At 40.2% G+C, this 18,118-nt stretch overlaps 1 long non-coding RNA gene across 1 annotated transcript in view; it reads left to right on the top strand.

Annotated features, from left to right (window-relative positions):
- LOC116653231 overlaps nucleotides 1-18,118 on the top strand; it is a 123,022-nt gene that overhangs the window by 27,931 nt on the left and 76,973 nt on the right. The window contains exon 2 of the long non-coding RNA XR_004306758.1: nucleotides 12,273-15,345. This is a non-coding gene — a long non-coding RNA (uncharacterized LOC116653231). The remainder of the gene's footprint in view (nucleotides 1-12,272; nucleotides 15,346-18,118) is intronic.

Raw genomic sequence — 18,118 nt, 5'->3', positions numbered from 1 at the left:
TTTTTAATTTTGTTTTTGACTAATATCTTGCAAAGCCACAAGGGGTAATAGCTCAGCTGAGAGCAGGCAGTGGTGCAGAGGGAACTGTTTTCATTGTCACTTTCCCCCTTAATGTTCTGTAAAACTTATGTACTGTAACTAGCTCAGATAAGTACTTCATTCTAGAAGTTGTGCCAGATAACAGGTTTTCCCAAACTTAGTGCTCTTGTTAGCGGACTCACACGCTACCTGTATCTAATGATTTCCTGCAGATTTTGTTCTAAACAACCCTAAAATGGTTTGTGGAGACCAACTGAGATGGTGGCCTACTTAAGGAGGAGCTGCCTATGCTCACTTTTTGGTATTTTCACATCATGGCTATCCTGTAACATTGGTAATGCCAATCAAATAAGCCTCAGAGCTGCAGAAAGCAGCTTACGAGGTGCACCTGTGCATACCTGTGCGCAGCTGAGTTCACGACAGCAGCAGAAACAAACCAACTTTCCTTCTATTTCTTCTTGCTTGTCTCTGAAATTGTGTCGCATGATACTGAGATGTGCTGAAGACCTAGCAAAGAAATTTTGGATTACGGGTGGGCAGGTAGCTGATTGTGGCCAGAAGAACAAATCCTTGGACTTAGAGAGAGGGAAAGGCTTTCCTGAAAGCAGCTGTTGTGCTGTCCACTCTGAAAGGCCACATTTCAAAATGAAGTTAAAAGGTTGTAGTTCAGGAAAGAGTGACAGAAACAATTATCTGAATGGAAACCTGTTTTGGAATGCGCGAGTCAAGGATCTTAATACATTTTGTTCATCAAAGAGAAGGTTAAAGTGTGATAAAAATATCTACAGGAGAAAAAATACAAGCTGTAACATTAGTAAAAAGATATATAAGAGCCCAGGGCTAGAAGGTGAAGCTTGGCTAATTTAGCCTAGATATAAGGCACATTTTTACCAGGGAGGATAATTAACTGTTCCAACAACTTAAGGGCTGAAGTGGTTTCTCTGTCACTGGAAAATATTGCATGTTGTGCTGTAAGATGTGCTTCAGTTTAATGATGGCTTTTGGATACAAAATGGGAAATAATAGGCATTCAGGTGGTATGGAAGAAATTAAAATCAGCGATAACCCTTGTGCATGCCTACTGTTAAAATCTATGATGTTTCTCAAGTCCTACCATGCTGGATTTGTATTATCTATATTTGTTGCCTGTAGAATTTTTATCAATAGCAGTGTTTCATTCTTCATTATATCCTTATATTTATTTAATGACACACACAGTGTTTCTATAAGTCTGAAATAACAGAACTTTTTGAAGAAGTACTATCAAAGAGCTGGCCTGCTTTAGTGCCACACAGTTTTAAGACACCCAGACTGGAGAGAATAAGATTCTGTTTGGGGAGGGTTAAGTAACAGCTCTCTCAGCCTTTTCATAGTAAAGTACTCAAACAACAAAAATAACTCTATATTTAGTCTGTGCAGTGCACTATAAATATTGACACGTTAGAGTAAATACTAACAGATTAAGGTAACATAAATAGGATATGGAATAACATCCTGAAATTAAACAAATCCTAAATTAAAACTATTCTGAGTTGAATTTTTATTTTACTTTTAGTTTTCTGATAAAATTTTCACTTTTTTTTTTTTTTCTTTTTTTCTGTTTGCATCAAGATGGGGCTATTTGTAGAAATATCAATGTAATTTGGAAGAGCCGAAATTGTTACTTTTGGAAGGTGAGATCTGCACTCCAAGGTTTAAAAAATCTTTGTTTCTCACTTGAAATCACTTACACCATAGACATAAGCACACTTGGATGTCTCATATGCATGTATGGCTTTGTCAGTTGTTAGATTTAATTAACAGCAGTTTTGTAAAAGAAGGAAAATAAAAGAAGACAAAAGGCTGGAAACTGTCATTACAAGGCTATAACCAGCTAAATTTAAATGCATGCCTGTTAGGCAGCCCTAGGGGAGGGATGTAATGGAGATATCATCCTTAGCAACATAAAAAAAGGAAGAAAGATTTCATCACTTTTTCTTTTTTTTTTTGTTTCAGAACTGTTTTGAAATTACTGTTACTCTGGATAAAGTCCCATTACTCTTGTCAAGAATCCAAAATTTATATCTGTGTCTATGGGAAGACATGCAATAGATGGCTCAAGTTCTCCAGGGCCAGACCCATCACATGGCTGCCCCTGTAGGGGTGTCACTGCTGGTACACTCCCTCAAAGAGGTATTTTCACAATTTCAACTTTTAACTGTGTGTGTAACTTACAGGGGGCCTCGTGTTTTTTGATTATAAAGTCCCTCAGTGTCGTCCTCCCCTTTGGACTCAGGTGTGTGATCAGTTTGCCACATATTAGTTGTGTGGTCATTGCCTTCATTTTGTTCTTAGTTGATGTGCTTTTACTTCACTGGGCACAAGGAAGCTACCTACCTGCTCAGGTACCACAGTACAGCAACTCTAAGGCTTCATTGCTCCCATTCTAAGCTGTCTTTGAGCAGCACAACGGTGCACTTTAAACTTCTGTAGTTTGGCCAGAAGTATCAAAGAATATTGTCTAGAAGGTCAGCAAATGTAATTTAAAAGTAGGTGTGAGCGCTGCTTGCTTGCCTTGTGAAGCAACACGAGTACATCTTTGTATTAGTTCTGATAAAACAAATAATTCAGGTTAAAAAGAAAAAAGCAAAGGTTTTACTGGTGATAAGTAAGCATTTAAGTAAAATTAAATTTCTGTTGGTTTAAACAGAAAGGAGATAGGAGTGATATGAATTACATAAGGAAGAATAATAGGAATTACACAGCTGCATTAATTTTATGTACTGGTAAATGTACAAAATATAATTTTATTATCCAGTGCTGCTGGGTATAACACCGTGAATAAACCCTCTCTCACTGCAGTACCCACAAGAACATGCCAGTTGATAGATATGTTTTGGGTTTATTTTGTTTGTTTGCCTTTTATTGTCGCCTCATTCTCTCTCAGCTCTCCTCTTGCAGCGTGTTTGCTTTGCCCCTGTTGCATCTGGTTGTAACCTGGATTGTAAATTATCTGAAGTAAGAGGCCATCCGCTTGGTAAGTGTGTGTGCAGTGACTGATACAGTGGAGTACCACAGTAATTATATCACTCGTGCTGGAGTCCAAGGGACTGCTAATGGAGCTCTGCCCAGGGAGGAAGGTTTGTGGCATTAGCTTGTTGATATCCAGCATGACCCATAGCTGCTGAGAAGGAGCAGCAGCATATAGTAAATATTGCCTGACACTAACCCTGTAGTACTAAAGTCAGTATAATGTTTACCTCTACAGTCTACAAATGTCCTCGTGGATCAGGTGCTGTGGGAGAGTGTCACCTCCCTGCTTCACACTGGTGGGACAGTCTGAGCTGCTGCATGCCTAGGTCTCATGGGACTGTTCCTTCAGACAGTAAAAGTGTCAGAGAGGAAGCCTTGAATGGTGACATACAGCTGAACTGCTGCAAAGCTGTGAGTTAAGTCAGGTACTTGGGAACCTGAAACTTTTCCTCATTGAAGCAACCGTGAGAGAAAACAGGGCAGGGACCAAGCAAAGTCACGGCCTAAGTACTGAGAAAGATCATTTCTGAGGCATGGGAGAATTGCAGGGTAAAAATATCCTTGGGAAGGAGATTTACAGTGCTGGGCAAGGCAAGGAAATAAAAGGTGGAGGAAGTTTCCAGAGAAAGCATCCCTTAAAAGTGCTATGGTTTTTGATGTGATAAACATCATTCAAAGCAAACAGAACAGCTGCAAAATATGATAAAAATCACTTGAAAGTTCATTGATTTTGCAGTAAAACTGTAAGTACTTCACTTTATAGTAATTGTTCCTCTCATGCTCTCAAATCTTGTACTTGAGCTACAAGAGTATTCAGGTCAGGGTTGCATTCAGAAAATAGGCACAAAAAGACAATGAAGCTCAACTAGAGAGATACTTTAATCATGAGCTAATTTACAAACCAAAGCAAAACAAAATCATTTTTGTCTAAGATTATTAGAAGATGCTAATTCTATGCTTAAAATTATCTTTTTTCCATAACCTAAAAAAACCCAAAAACAAAAACCCAACTCTTATCTTCCTAATTAAATTTCTTGTCTTGGCTTACATGGTTGGTTGGACATTTTTTTCCTTGTCTGAGGACAATGTGCATGTGTTATTCAAATATGAGTTCCTCTGTAGTACAAACTCATATAAACATTGTCCTGATGGTACAAAACTAATGAGAGTGCTCTTTGTAATCATTTTCTCTTGGCTTGTAGTTATATTTAAAATAAGTGAGAAGCTTTTATGGAAGAGAAACACGTGAAAAGGGAGCCCTGCTATGTGTGGACAACCTTGTAAACTTTGTAAGGGACTGAAACAAATGAGTGGGGATATACAATAAATTTAAAGCAATGATGAGTAGAAGGAACGTTTCTGTGATCACATGATAAGGATGCTGCATCAGAGCTAGGCAAGGAAAGAATAGAGAGAATTCATTTGAATTAAAAATATGAAAATAGCATTTGTTATCTGTAATCATTTTTATTTTCTGGAAACACCAGACTATTTCTTACTTCTTTTTTAGAAAATAGAAAACAACCACACAAAATAATCACAATATTGACTCTGTGTGAGTATGTATGTACTCAAATACCTGTGTACTGACACACGGAGAAGAGCAACTGAGCTGGTGCAGGAAGTAGAAGACCAGTTATCAGAAGAGTTTGAGGGAACAGAGGCTGTTTGGCCTGGAGAAGGGAAGTCTGAAGGGAGACCTCATTGTTCTACAGCTGCTTGAAAGGAGGCTGCAGCCAGGAGAAGGGGTCTATCTCTTTTCACAAGTGATAAGGGATAGGACTCAAGGATTCAGACTCAGATTGTGCCAGAGAGGTTTAGATTGGATGTTAGGAAGAATTTCTTCTCAGAAAAGGTGGTGGGGCATTGCAACAGGCTGTCCAGGGAACTGGTGGAGCCTTCAGCACTGGAGGCATTCGAGAGATGCGTGGATGAGACATTAAGGAACGTGGCTTAGATAGGACTCAGTAGGTCAGTTTGGTGTTTGGACTTGATGATCTTGAGGGTCTTTTCCAATCTTCTACATCACCCCACCCAATTCATGAACATCCAAGTGCTAGCAATCAGAGGAAAATATGGGTGAAATAACTACAAGTGGTTTATTTTCTGAGTTCTCTCAGAAAGTTTTTTAAGTCATACACACATGAGTTTTGTGGTTTAAAATGCCCGATTATGCTTAATTCTGTCTCAAGTGTGTAGCTGTATGAAGTGAAAATATACATTTTAAGTTTTTTATATTAGCAAAATTCAGGCACGAATTATACAGCCCTTCATTTCAAAAGACTATGTTTGCATCAAGGCAAATGTTGGGAAAGGTACAAGCCCTTTATTTATTTATTTAATTTATTTATTTATTGATACCTCGTGGCATCTTTTGTCAGGCAGCTCATCTTGTTTTGTCCTCCTCTTTGTTTACACACTATTCAGTTTGTGTCTCTGCAGCACTGGCGCTCTTGGTGTGATATCTCCTTCTTTCCATCACCCAGGGCAAAGATGGACCTAGACCTTGCACCAGCTGCCTGAGCTGTGGTTCCTGGGGAGTCCTCTAGCTTTGTCTTCTGCAATTCGTTCTGACTGCTGTGCTGCTGGCCAGGCCTACTGGTGCACCCAGCCAGTGCCCCACCTTGAAGATACTCTCGCCCACTGCCCTTTAGCTCGCTCACTAATTAAAGCTCTCTGGATGTTCTTGTTTGAGCAAGGGCTCTCTAGGTCGATGATTGTGCCCTCTCTACACATTCCTGGTCAGTTCTTCTAATCGCACGGGTGTGATCACCCTGGTGTACTCAGTAAAATGCATCTCTCAGTGCAGCTGTCAGCAGTTTGTAATCCTATCATTGCTGTTTTGTCAGGTTTCCCAGGCGCCGGGCCAGTCATGACTTTCCAGTATTTTTTAAATGCTCCTATGTGAACATCAGATAAAACAGTGGTGCAATTGAGAGTATCAGGTGTTGGAGTGTTACTGTTGCCCTTTGGAAAACCCAAACCCTCCATTCCATTTCTTGTCATTTTGATCTCATGGTGACGTACTGTGCATCAAGTTTTGGAAGTCAAAGGCTGCTATAGACTAAAAAGATTTTTTGCAAAAATGTATTTAATATTATACTGATAAATCTGTGAGAGCCTGTGTTTATATGCAGAGAAGCCAGAGGGACAGAACTGTTATCCAAGGTCATGTATTTATGCATCCTTTTTCTCAAGGTCTACCTACAAACATTTGAGAGCAAGTTTAAACGATGTTGCTGAGCCAATCTTCCCATTTCTTTTATGAAGCAAGGGGTTTGACTGCTCTCAACTAGCATAAAACCACTCTGCACTGGAGATCAGCCAAATACCACTAGGTCTGCAATCAAATCAGAGCAGCAGATTTTTGAGTTAAGTGTGTGCTGTCATTTTTGACACTGGAACCTCTCTAATTTCTTTTCCCTCTTTTAATATATTTGAGTTCCTCTGAAGATGACAATTTATATTTTAAGTATTTTTCCTTCTCATTTGGCCTTAGAACATGAATACTTCTAGTGGAAGAACATTCCTCTGTGCACTGCTGATTCTGTTGACATCCAGTGCACAATGCAGATGCTCTAGGTAACTTCACACTAAAGTTTTTCCACTAAACACGTGACCCATGTCTACTCTGTTCCTGGGTTGTCTCTGTCTTGGTGTCAAATAAATTAGTTGCACCAAACCCTGGTATTGTGCTCACAGTTGCCCTTGCCATTTTCAGCTGCAAGAAGAAGGTAGGATCTGGAGGCAAGGCAAAAGCCTGGGCTGATTTTATAATGATGCAAAGAAGCTGTAAGGGGACAGACGCTTCAGCAGGGTCTGTTCTGATCAGAAAAGGGGAAAAGGTTTTAGACTAAAAGAGGAGAGATTTAGATTGGATTAAAGGAATATGTTTTTTACAGTCAGGGTGGTAAGGCATGGCACAGGTTGCCCAGAGAGGTGGTGGATATCCCTTCCCTGGAGACAGTCAAGGTCAGGCTGAGGGAGCTCTGAGCAACCTGATCTGCTGTTTGCTGCAGGGGAGTTGGGCTAGGTGACCTTTAAGGGTCCCTTCCAATGCAAACGATTCTGTGATCATTCTACATGGTTGTGGTGTAGCAGGACACCAAGCTGACTGATGCAGCACCTAAAACTTGTGTTGATTCCATATTCCTTGATCTTCCAATGGGCTTTAAGCTAGTATTTCACAGAGTGTATGTACTAGTTACTTTGGATTACTTTGTAGACAAGTTATATTAGTTAGCTCTTGCTTCAGGGCTAAGATCTGGTTACGACTCGCTCAGTGTTTGAGTTGTAAGCCATTTTGCGTGACTGTCAGTGGAATTAATCCTCTACAATTTGAGCAAATGTTGGCTCTCCTTTTTCTTATTTTAAAGGGAGAATGCAGCTGCTTATTCTGTCTTCTGGAACATAACCAGTGTTTCAACATTTGAGAAAACTTGATTAAGCCAAGACATGAAATCAAAAGCTCTGTATTCTAGTATCTCCTATGAGAAGTTATAGGGATTCAGTGATTGATCATTTTGTAACTTTTTGACTTAATCATCTCTAGACTGCATTCAACTGGATTTATTTTTGGATCACTTGTAATTCACAACTGGGTAGAGTTTGGTTCATTAAATAGCAAAAGTTTTCAAGCCAATGCTTACATTGTCCATCAATATCTTGGCAGAATTATCCATGATTCTCCTTAATTGAGGGAAGCGGTGAGAATGGGCTTCCAATTAGGGCATTCATTGTCTCAAACATCCATTTCTGTATGCTTTCTGGAAGCTTCCTCAATGTGCTGTGTTGTACTGGCCTGAGAACTGTACTAGTCCTGACCTACTTGGCTTGCTTAATCTCACTCATCCTCTGTCTGTCCTTTGGCAGACTTTTGTAGTCCAAGATTCTGCAACAGAATATGTAGATGTGTATGCCCCTTGGTCGTTCCTTGAAATGCTGTATTTCTGGGTGCTCTGGAAGATGCAAGCTTATTAGGTGAATGAGAAAGGGAGAGCATAGTTCAGGAGAGAAAATTCTGCTTTGTGAGGTATTGTGGGTATTTTGGTATGCCCCAAAGCTCAGCATAGTGAGCTGTAGAGATTCCTTCCTTTGGTGCAGGAGCCAAATTGTCTCTTTTGCCCTAAAGTTGGAATCGTGCCTGGGGCAGGATTACAGAGAGCTTCACTTGGCAGTGCTGCTGTGCACTGGAGGGATCCCTAAGGACCCTTGGGAACAGCCAGTCTTCAGTCACACCGATGGCTCACCAGGATGTAGGCAAGGACACAGGCCTGCTCTCCACATGCCTGTCCATCCCGGAGATGAGTGTGGTTAGCCTGACAACATTCTGTGTGTGGTAAAGTAATGTAAGTGAACTGTTTTCAGCAATGTTACTGCTGCTATGGCATCTGATGGGGCTGTGGAGCACCTTGTGCCTTACCTTTTTTTCCACTGCTAAAATCAGCATTATGCCTTTTACCACAGGTGTCTAATCTGCTTATTTGTCAAGATTTACAGGTTTACAAGATTCACAACTCTTTAATTCTTTAATCATCATAAGTCTTGGATTTCCAGCAGAGATGAGGAGTGCTGTTCAATTGTACAGACTCAAGACCACTTGTTGGAGTCTTTCAACGGATCAACACACTGTAGAGTGGATGCTGCTTCTATTTTGCATCCTAAGATTTGGCAAATTTTACTTATATAAAACAGTTAACATATAATCAGACCAGATCCTAGCTCTGTACAAGGAAAGCTGGATTTGACCTAACTATGGAAATCCAACTATTCATTTATAACCCTGTGTTTTAAAATGTCATCATGGCATTCCTCTAGGTAGGTATTCAGCTGTATTTTAAAAACATATCCATCTGAAATGCCCTTCTGAAGTATAGTGAGAGCCTGAGTTAAGGGATCTTGGTTTAGGGGAGGAGGATTGATTAGAAATCATAATAAATTCTGTAGAATATGTGGCCATGCCACATTCAATCTGGTAAACCTCTTATGTCTTACAACCCGATCATGAATTTTCTGTGTCAGTGGGTGTGTAATCACTCTTAATACAATGATTTACAGTTTGTGTGCAGACAACAGAGATATACACTCAAATTAGGAAGGAGTATACAGAGAATGCTGTATTTATAATTAAAGAATGTTACAAACTGTAGGCGCAATGAGATTAAAATTTGTTAGAAGTCAGGAAAATGCAACAGTAATTTTCATCTGAAAATCTGTATCATCAAGGAATTGTCCAAGATTAGACCCCTACAAGCATTAGCTTGTGAACATTGGGGGGAGAAAAAGAGCAACAGCTTTACGCATTAATGTGGTTAATCCCACAGCGTAGCACTTGGTTAGAGTCAGGATTTGGAATTATAGCTCAAATGGTGATATTTCAAGGGGAAGGTCAGTTTGAATCAGTGATAATACTTTGCATTTTTACAGCGCCTTCCGAATAAGAACCTCAGAGGGGTTTAGAGACATTAGTGAATTAAGGTTCTCAGATCTCTGCCAAGACTGCAGTTTTTATCCCTGTTTTATGGAGGGGAAAACTGAGTCAGGAAGAGTTCTGGTGGCCCTGCTGGGCCAACACTTGGTGGTATGCTGTGTGGTACAGCTTTGTGGGAAGCCTGGGCATACCTGTGGAAGCAGTGCATACTGCCAGTGTTATTGGGAGCAGGTGACAAGGAGACTCAATGGCTTGGTAATTATATGCTGTGGCAAGGAGTTAGCAGTTTTGACTCATTATCTTGCCTTGTGTTTGTACTGAAGTGTCTCTACATGGACTTCATATGGCGTTTCCCATCCACAGAGGTTGAGCCACTTCATGCTGCTCTGACCTGAGGGAGCACTTCTAACTTCTACCCAGCAATACTCCCAAAAAGAGATCTTGAACCACTGGGATTTGGGGAGAGACACATTCCCCCCCCCCCCCCCCTTTTTTTTTTCCTTTTTTTTCAGGTGTGTGTGTGAATTCTGTGCTTGACAGGAGTGCTGTTCTTACACAGTGGCAAGCAGCAGTAGGAATGAAGAATATTGACAAGCTTATTGCCTCAATGTTCCTTATTTCTTTTCAGATATTGTTTCCAGTACGTGGCTTACAACACAACTTATTGTTCAGAGTGAGATTCAATTGAAATCAATTGCTAATTAAATTTATGTCTAAATTAATAAATCACAACTATTCAGATCATGTTCATATGAATAATTTCTATTATGGTGAACATAATTATTAGATTCAGCATTTAATGAACCATATTGTTCAATGAAATTCTTGTGACAATTGGGACTAATAGAATATGTTAACCTTTATTCGCCTCAGCTTGACACCACATTAGACCATGAATTAATATATAAGTGCCTAGAAGAGTTTCATAATTAAGTAGCCATTGTGACTCCTTTGGCCTGTTGGATGAGTTACTTATCCCATGTTCTGTCTTTAGAACGCCGCATTTGAAGCAAACCCACAAAGGCCTCTGAAATGTGAACAGGGTGTGCTGTTCTTTGTTGTGCCTCTGTCTGTGCAAGTAGCATCCTGGACAGTTCATGTGCACTCCAGTGAGATTCAATTACATGCGTTACCTCTCATAAACACTTCAGCACAGCTTTCTTCCTCCCTCCTCTCACCACAACCTTGAATGAATGAATTGCTGGGAGCTTCCAGTCTGTGCAGGTTTTAAATATATGCCAGTTCTAAAAATCACAATGTGCTAAAAAAAATATTGTCCAGGAGTGTACTCGTGCAGATTTGCTGTCGTAAGTAAATTCTTGCCTTTAACTACCTTTGCCTGTTTTGTCACTGACATTGCAGAGGAGAAAGCTTGAAAACAGCTTCCCTTTGGCAGGCTGGAAAACAAAGCAGGGAATAGACAGAGGGAATCCAGGGGATTCGAGTCCCCCAAATGCTTTGCAAATAGGTTTAAAAGGAAGGGAAAGGCTGGTACTCTGGAAGCCAGGCTATCTCATGGGCCTAATGATTAGACTTTAAGCCCACATGGCTCCATGGAAAGATTCTAAACCCCACATACTACATACTAGGGGACATTGCCAGGGACTTTCTGTTTTGTTCCACTCTGAGGAATCTAAGCATTGGCACTCAACAACTAAAAGACATTTGCCATCTACAAAGATATTTCTAAGTGAAAATCTTTATATTCTTAAAAAATAAAACAAGAGCCACCAAAACCAAAAGCAACAGCAATTAAAAAAAAAGCAAAAAACAACAGAAGAAAAGGAAGCTAAAGCACTGAGCTTTGCAACCTGTGAAATAAAAGCTTAGGAGTCCACTTGATCCACTAGATCACCCTAAGATATACCCCTGTGTTACCCCCTTGTTTCCAGCTTACAATCTGAGCTCCCATGTTCTAGTTTAGCAGCCTTTCTCAAAACTTGAAGAGGTTTTCATGAAATTTTCTAGTAAATGCTATTGCTCCTCTTATTTTAAATAATGAGGGGGGATAGGATTAAATGTATATATGCATATATATATATGCAGAATCAAATTGTTAAGGGACTTGCTCTACTTGCTCTCATGTAATGAAAGTTCAACTAGGCGGGAAACAGCTCAGGATATAGGGAGATTTTCTCCATTGTTTTTCTTTGCAGAGCATCCATGAACTAGGAAGACAACAAGATATACACTTATTTATTTATTGATTGGTTCTTTTCTCTAACCCAGACATATATGACCAGTAATGTTAATGGGACATTGTGGAAGTTACTTATAGTCTATAATGGCAAGTAATAAGGCCTCAAGAAAACAATTTTTGAAGTAGAAGGAAGAAAGGCCAAACTTGTTAAGGAAATAACATTATTTTCAAGGTTCTCAAGGGATATTAGAAACAATGGAGAGTAAAACAAATATTGAAATTGCATAGAAAAGGTACTTGACATTTTCTATCTATAAATGACCCAAACAACATTACTGCAAAATGCTGTGATGTTATTCAATTGGCAAGAATACAAAAGGGAACAGTAGGAGATGCCAGCCATTCATTTTATTAAGAACTCAAAGAACAGAAAAATGAATAGGTAAATTGAATCTTAATAAGAACCGAAGACATAGCAATGTATTTAGTAATGAAAGCCCATTTAATAGAGGAACTTTCATAATTAAAGACTCATATTGCAGCTAGAAAGAACACAGTCCCACTACATTCAGTTTGTATACAAATCTTCTTGGATATGTTGTATGCTTTACTCAGGCCTTACTGCTTTCTTCTTTTTGTCTGCTTCTTCAGGTTCTCTGCTTTCATGCCATGGTTTCTGATTTTGCTCAGGAATTTCCAAGCTTCTATAAGGCCAGCAGTGAGTGAGTAAACTCCATTTAAAACTGATTCTCTTGATGAGTGGGAATGAAGAGCAATGTGGTGATGTCCTTTTTTTGGGTGAGTTTAAACAAGGGCTGTGAAAATGAGGGCTTTGATATATGTGCTGATGCAAACAACTGTGCTTCTTGAAGGAATGCTGTCCCACCAAATGCCAACACAGAGAATTTCACCCCATCCTGCTATGTTCGCAGACTGATACTGGTGTCTTATTAGTGAGCATGAACAATTCTAGGCTTTGGATTAAGTTGAGCAGGCAGTGAGTATGAGACTGGGCACTGTATTATTATTTTTTTAACTTACCTTGGAGTAAAGATCTCGTAAATGCAGTAAGACACATGTCAGTAATGCCTTTGGTCTTAATTCGAAGCAAATGCCATGTTCCTGATGGGAACAGCAAGGGTTTCTCCCACAGCAATCAAGTTAGGTTTGAGATGGAAGGCACCAGGACACAGAAAACAAGATGCCCTCATCCCCATACTCCTGTTGGCCTGAAGTGTCAGGCTTGGCATGTGGCAGGGGTGACTCCATGTTGTGAAAAGCAGTCAAATAACTTACTTCCCAAAGTCAGGGAGAGCAGGGTAGAAAACTGACTTGCTGAGTCGCAATCTGCTTTTGGCAGAAAAGAGATACACAGCACCCCTTGCTCTGAGCAGATTGTGCAGTTACCTTTTAGCCCCTTGCTAGTTGTAGACAGAGTTTATTCTGTTCACACTGCAATATGTGGACATTAGCTCATGACTTCCTTTAGTGTTAAATCCAGAAGTTTAAAAATAGGAGGAAGATGCAAGGATTTCATCAATATATTATTATCCATTAATTATATGAATTGTATCCATTATATAATACAAAATGAGAAGATACTGTAATATATATGTCTCTGCACAGTCCTGGGAACTTGCATTTGCATGTTTTCCAGAGGAGGTGTCCTGACTTTCAGGATGAATATTAGTCTTTAATGCTTAATTTTCACTCCAGGTTTAACACAGATGTAGTGGAATGGAGGGAAAATACATAATCAGACTTGCACCAAAGCTGTTGTCTTAACATAGATGGTCCTGAAGCTTGTTTATATTAAATTTGATTCTATTCCTACTTGAACTGCTTTATTGTTCTAATTGCTCACCTTTATTTATTTATATATAAGCTTCTCTCTTGGTTTACCTGTAAGTTACCCAGTAATTTATTTTCAACATAGTATTATTTTTGCATTACGCATTGGACCTAATGTTGGTTGATAATGTTCTGCTTAAGCCTTTGGAAGGAAGCTGATTCACAACAGCTGCAGGGTTTCTTGGTGACATTTGTTTTTTTTATGACCATGCACAAGGAGAAGTGGCAATGGTGCACTTGGACTTCATCAGCTTCTGGCCAATGGTCCTTTTCAGGCTGTGATAGTGGACCAAGTATTTTGGAAATAACAGTGTATCAGCTGAAAGGAGAAATAGTTTTTTCTTTGCTTTGTTTTACATTAACACCTCTCTACTGTTAAATAGCTACAGTATTGGTTCAGAACTGAAGAAAAGCTCTGCTATTTTTAAATTGATATTGCTCTTTTTGAGGAGGAAAGGAACTTCAATTTTACAAAACTTTCAATTTCCTTTCTCTTTCTTATTGCACTACAATGTATATTCAGTATATATTGAATCACAACTGTAAGAGGAAGAAGAGAGAGGATGGCCACAAACGCCTCTGGTAGCTGGGTAAAAGGACTTCAGGGGTGAGAAGAATGAAGGCTGTTGGGCAAGGAGTGGAGTTGTCACCCCTGGAGGTTTTCAAGAAACATGTAAATGTGGCACTGAGTGACACTGTTAGTGAGCATGGTGGGGATGGGTTGGATTTGGATCTTAGTGGTCTTTTCCAACCTTAATGATGCTATGACTCTATGACCTTCTTAGAGCAAAGAGGAGTTTATGAACACAGAACACGGTGTTTTGCCTGCAATTGATGTGTTACAGACTTGATTTTGTTATGGAGGTTGTCTAACCTTTGGGATTATCTTAATTTCTTCAAAGAAAAGAAGAAAAGTTTCACGTGTGTTTGGCAAGCTAATAGAACTGATCAAGTGATTGGGTTTGTGGTTTGAATTTAGAGATGGTCAAACTTTTGTTGTGATTTGATTTTTGCTATATTTTGTGACTTTGAAGCAGACCTTCTCCACTCTACCTCGGTATCCCACCAGTACACACAATGTTAACTTAGGAAATCTCACAGGGTTTTAAAATGTTTTGAAGAAGTCCACATCCATGTAGGCACTAGGTATGATCTTACATTTCCTCAGCCGCCAGTTTGGAGAATGTTGGGAACTGGGGTAAAATACAGACACCTGTTTCACCCTCAAGGTCCTTGACATATATGGAGCTCTATAGATATGAAAAGCAAGCTCCTGTACCACAGCAGCTAACTCCTACACATTCAGGAATGAAATGCAAGTCTCTGCTGGCATCAAGGGCGCACTCCACCTGAAGAAGGGCTGATCTCCCCCATGTTCTGTGGGCCTCTCACCTGTGGCTTAGCCAGGATCCAGTCTGGCCACAGGTTTCCTGTTGCTCAAGGCTGATTTGTAAAAGCTGATTTCTTTGGCCTCTGCATTGTCAAGTGGGTGCTGGTTTTCCATATCCCAGATCTCCACACCTCCAAAGCTCTCATATATGCCTGGTGCTGCCCCTAAGCCTGGCCACGAGCTGAGCTGTATACCCAGCTGCTTCTTCGAGCTCGTGATAATGAATTTTCATTGCAGTGGAATTTAGAAAGGAATTGCTCTGATTCTAAAGCTCATTGGTTGCTAATAGTAATAACAATAAAAGAGCTGTTTCTTAAGGACTAAAAACTAATCAGGGAATGTGTAGTTTCTATGTCTCCTGCAGGTTCTTGTCTTGTGGGGCTGCCAGACCGCCACAGCCACGTGACCGGCTGTCTGATTTCTGACTCAAGCTTTTCATTTCCTAAATGATAACGGATAAAAGATAAAATCTGGCACACACAGGTAATCTTTGCCATCTTAATATTTGTTAAGCTTTTTGATTTACTGAGAAGTTAAAGTCACTGCAGGTCACAAAACCTGCACATTAGATCTGCTTCATAAAACACTGTGAGGGAACGTTTTAGTCATTCATTTCACCATCTTTAAACCAATGTAGCTGAAGAATTGCACCTCCAATTTATAAATCTTTCAATTTATTTCTGATTCCATTTATGGGATGGGGCTATATCCAGCTTTTCCCAGCCATTTGTGCATAGCTAGAGAAGAAACCTAACATATTTCTTGCATAATGTAGACTTGATCCAGCTTACATTTGTTAAATCATCCAAAAGGAAATATTCTCACTAGGAGACTTTTGCACGCAGTTAACGTATCCAGTCTGACCAGCGTTTTAAATTTCTGCAGTCCTTCTGCATGTAATATCTCTTTCTCCCTCCCACCCCTCCCTTCCGTAGTCTCTCTCTGTTTTGCACATCTGCTCCCCACCCTTTTTCTGAAGGAGACATGTGATCCACAGAGAAATTAGAGATGATCTGAACCATTTTGGATACCTACTGCTATGGGATGTTTGGAGGCCCATGGGTAGCTCAGGTTTCACATCTGCCAGCTTTTCAGAGGATGTGATCAAGGGCAGAAACAAGCAGATGATGATGATGATGATACCACGGAAACTGGTGTGAAGGAAATGGGATCACTCCTCCCGGATACATGTGTGCCCCCTAGCCCAAGTCAAGATCATTTGAATGTAGTAAAAAAGCTAACAAAGGAAAGTATATTTTAAATTGTAATATTTTAAAAAAGAGAGTCTATGTCTTTAAAATACAGCATCTGAGTTATGATCTGCTTTAGATTTGGGCATGGTCTTTGACCTTGGAACGCTGACAGAGTAAAAAAGAGTGAAATGGGTCAAAGAGTCTGTCAGACAAGGTGAGACATACTAAGCTTTCCTCTGATCTCACACCAACACGCAGTGGTGTAACTCCATTGCCCTCTGTAGATTTATGCAAACATATGGAGAGTAAAACCTGCCCCAGAATGATTCTGTACCAAAATAGACCCTTCTTTTCTATGGCAATGTGAAAAACCTTACATGAGGAATGCACAAGGTTCCAAAGGGTAAAATTTTGGCTTGGATTAATACTGCTTGCAGCCACCCCAATGCGGAAACTTTTCTCCAATTAGCTGACCTTGATGGATAAATTCCTCCTTTTTATCTTCCTCCAACCTTTCCCATATTCCACCTCTTCTTCTCCTTGATCCTCCTGATAAAGTCAGGCTGTCCTTCCAACTGTGATCAGCAGAGCCTTTAGCCAGTGCACAGTGCTCTCTCCAAGGACTCCTGATGCCAGGGGCTCCCTTCATTTTCTCTGCAAATACTTTTTAACAAATTCAAAAGGCCTTATTGGGAAAGGAATGAAATACATTTGTGTGTAGTGATGTATCTGCTAAACGGTGTATGCTTTTGCCCATACAGTTCTCAAGGGACTCTCGGGCACGTTCTGTGGGCAGAACACATGGAATTGCTCAGATGTATTGTTTGAGCAGTGGGATGCTTTTCTGAGAGTCAGGTCCTAAGAGAGCTCTAGGAACACATATCGTTTTTGGAGATTTCCTTGTCTGTAAATGCTAGATTCAAACTGCCCTGTTTAGAGTCTGACTTTTCCACTGCTGTATAAGTCAGGTAAGCGTCTGGCCCTTGCAAAGAGATGCAGAGCACTTAAGACAAGTGTCTAGGCTCCCTCCATAATCAACACAGCCAGAAGAGAGCAATTCATCATGTGGCATCGGTCAGACACTTCTAATAATTGCTTTTGAGGCAAGGTATCCAGTATGAAGTTCTTCATGTGTCTGACTTGCCTGATCATCCAACTTTCTTTGCACACTGTGCAACAGCAGGAAGCATTACGCTTCAAGTGTAAACTGAATGCTGCTTGAGCTGTGAGAGTTTCAGCAGCTCACAGCTTAACCCTCCTGTTGTGAGAAGGAGGACGTTAGTGGAAAATTAATAGCCACTTGCAGGGATGTGAGTGGGCATCTGAGAGGGTCTCTGGACTTCATGTGAGGGCCTGTGTACCAGCATAGATGTTCCCTCTGGAAAGGAGGAAGGTGGAGGGAGGAAGAGAGACAAAAACTTCAAGAAAACTTTTGATGCAACAAGCATATGTTTGTGTTAGGGCATATGCAAGGCAGCTATTTGGTATGCCAAATGCCAGGTGTTTTACCCTGCTGAATTGTCTGCTGTGCCATAAAACTACTTTCTGCTTTCTTTTGTCCCTACATCATTCAGCAAAGAGACACTTTGTTTGAACCTCCCAATTTACCTCCAAGCAGTCTAGCTAAGAAAGAAACCCCTGAGAGATATTACTGCGCAAGCACGCAAGGACAAGAAAGCAGGAAATGTACCAGCTGCTGCAGAAAAAAAAAACACCAAAAAAGAGGAGAGTGCTTGCAGTCCAGGAAGGGCTCGGTATTTCTGTTCCATGTGTTTATTAGTTCAGTGCTCTTTGACATCTTTCCCCCACAAGATTTTCTACCAGTTTAACAGCAAACAATTACCCTTCGCTCGGCTTTGAAGCTATTGTTCCTCACACTCTCCTGTCTTTGGTTCACAAAAGATTTGACTGTATCTTTTATTAGCCTTAGGTCTCCTGAGTTTTGCTGTAAGTTTTTGTATTCTTCAGGTTTCAGATAACATCGGCCAAGCTTGGATGACCCTGGCCTCAGTTTCTAATAAAATATCTTTTTCCCCAAAGTGCTGGAAAAAAGTCATATCTGG

The sequence above is a fragment of the Coturnix japonica genome, chromosome 3, assembly GCF_001577835.2.
Source record: "Coturnix japonica isolate 7356 chromosome 3, Coturnix japonica 2.1, whole genome shotgun sequence".
NCBI lineage: Eukaryota > Metazoa > Chordata > Aves > Galliformes > Phasianidae > Coturnix > Coturnix japonica.
Note: the sequence above shows the minus strand (reverse complement) of the source record. Positions and strands in the feature narration are given on the sequence as shown.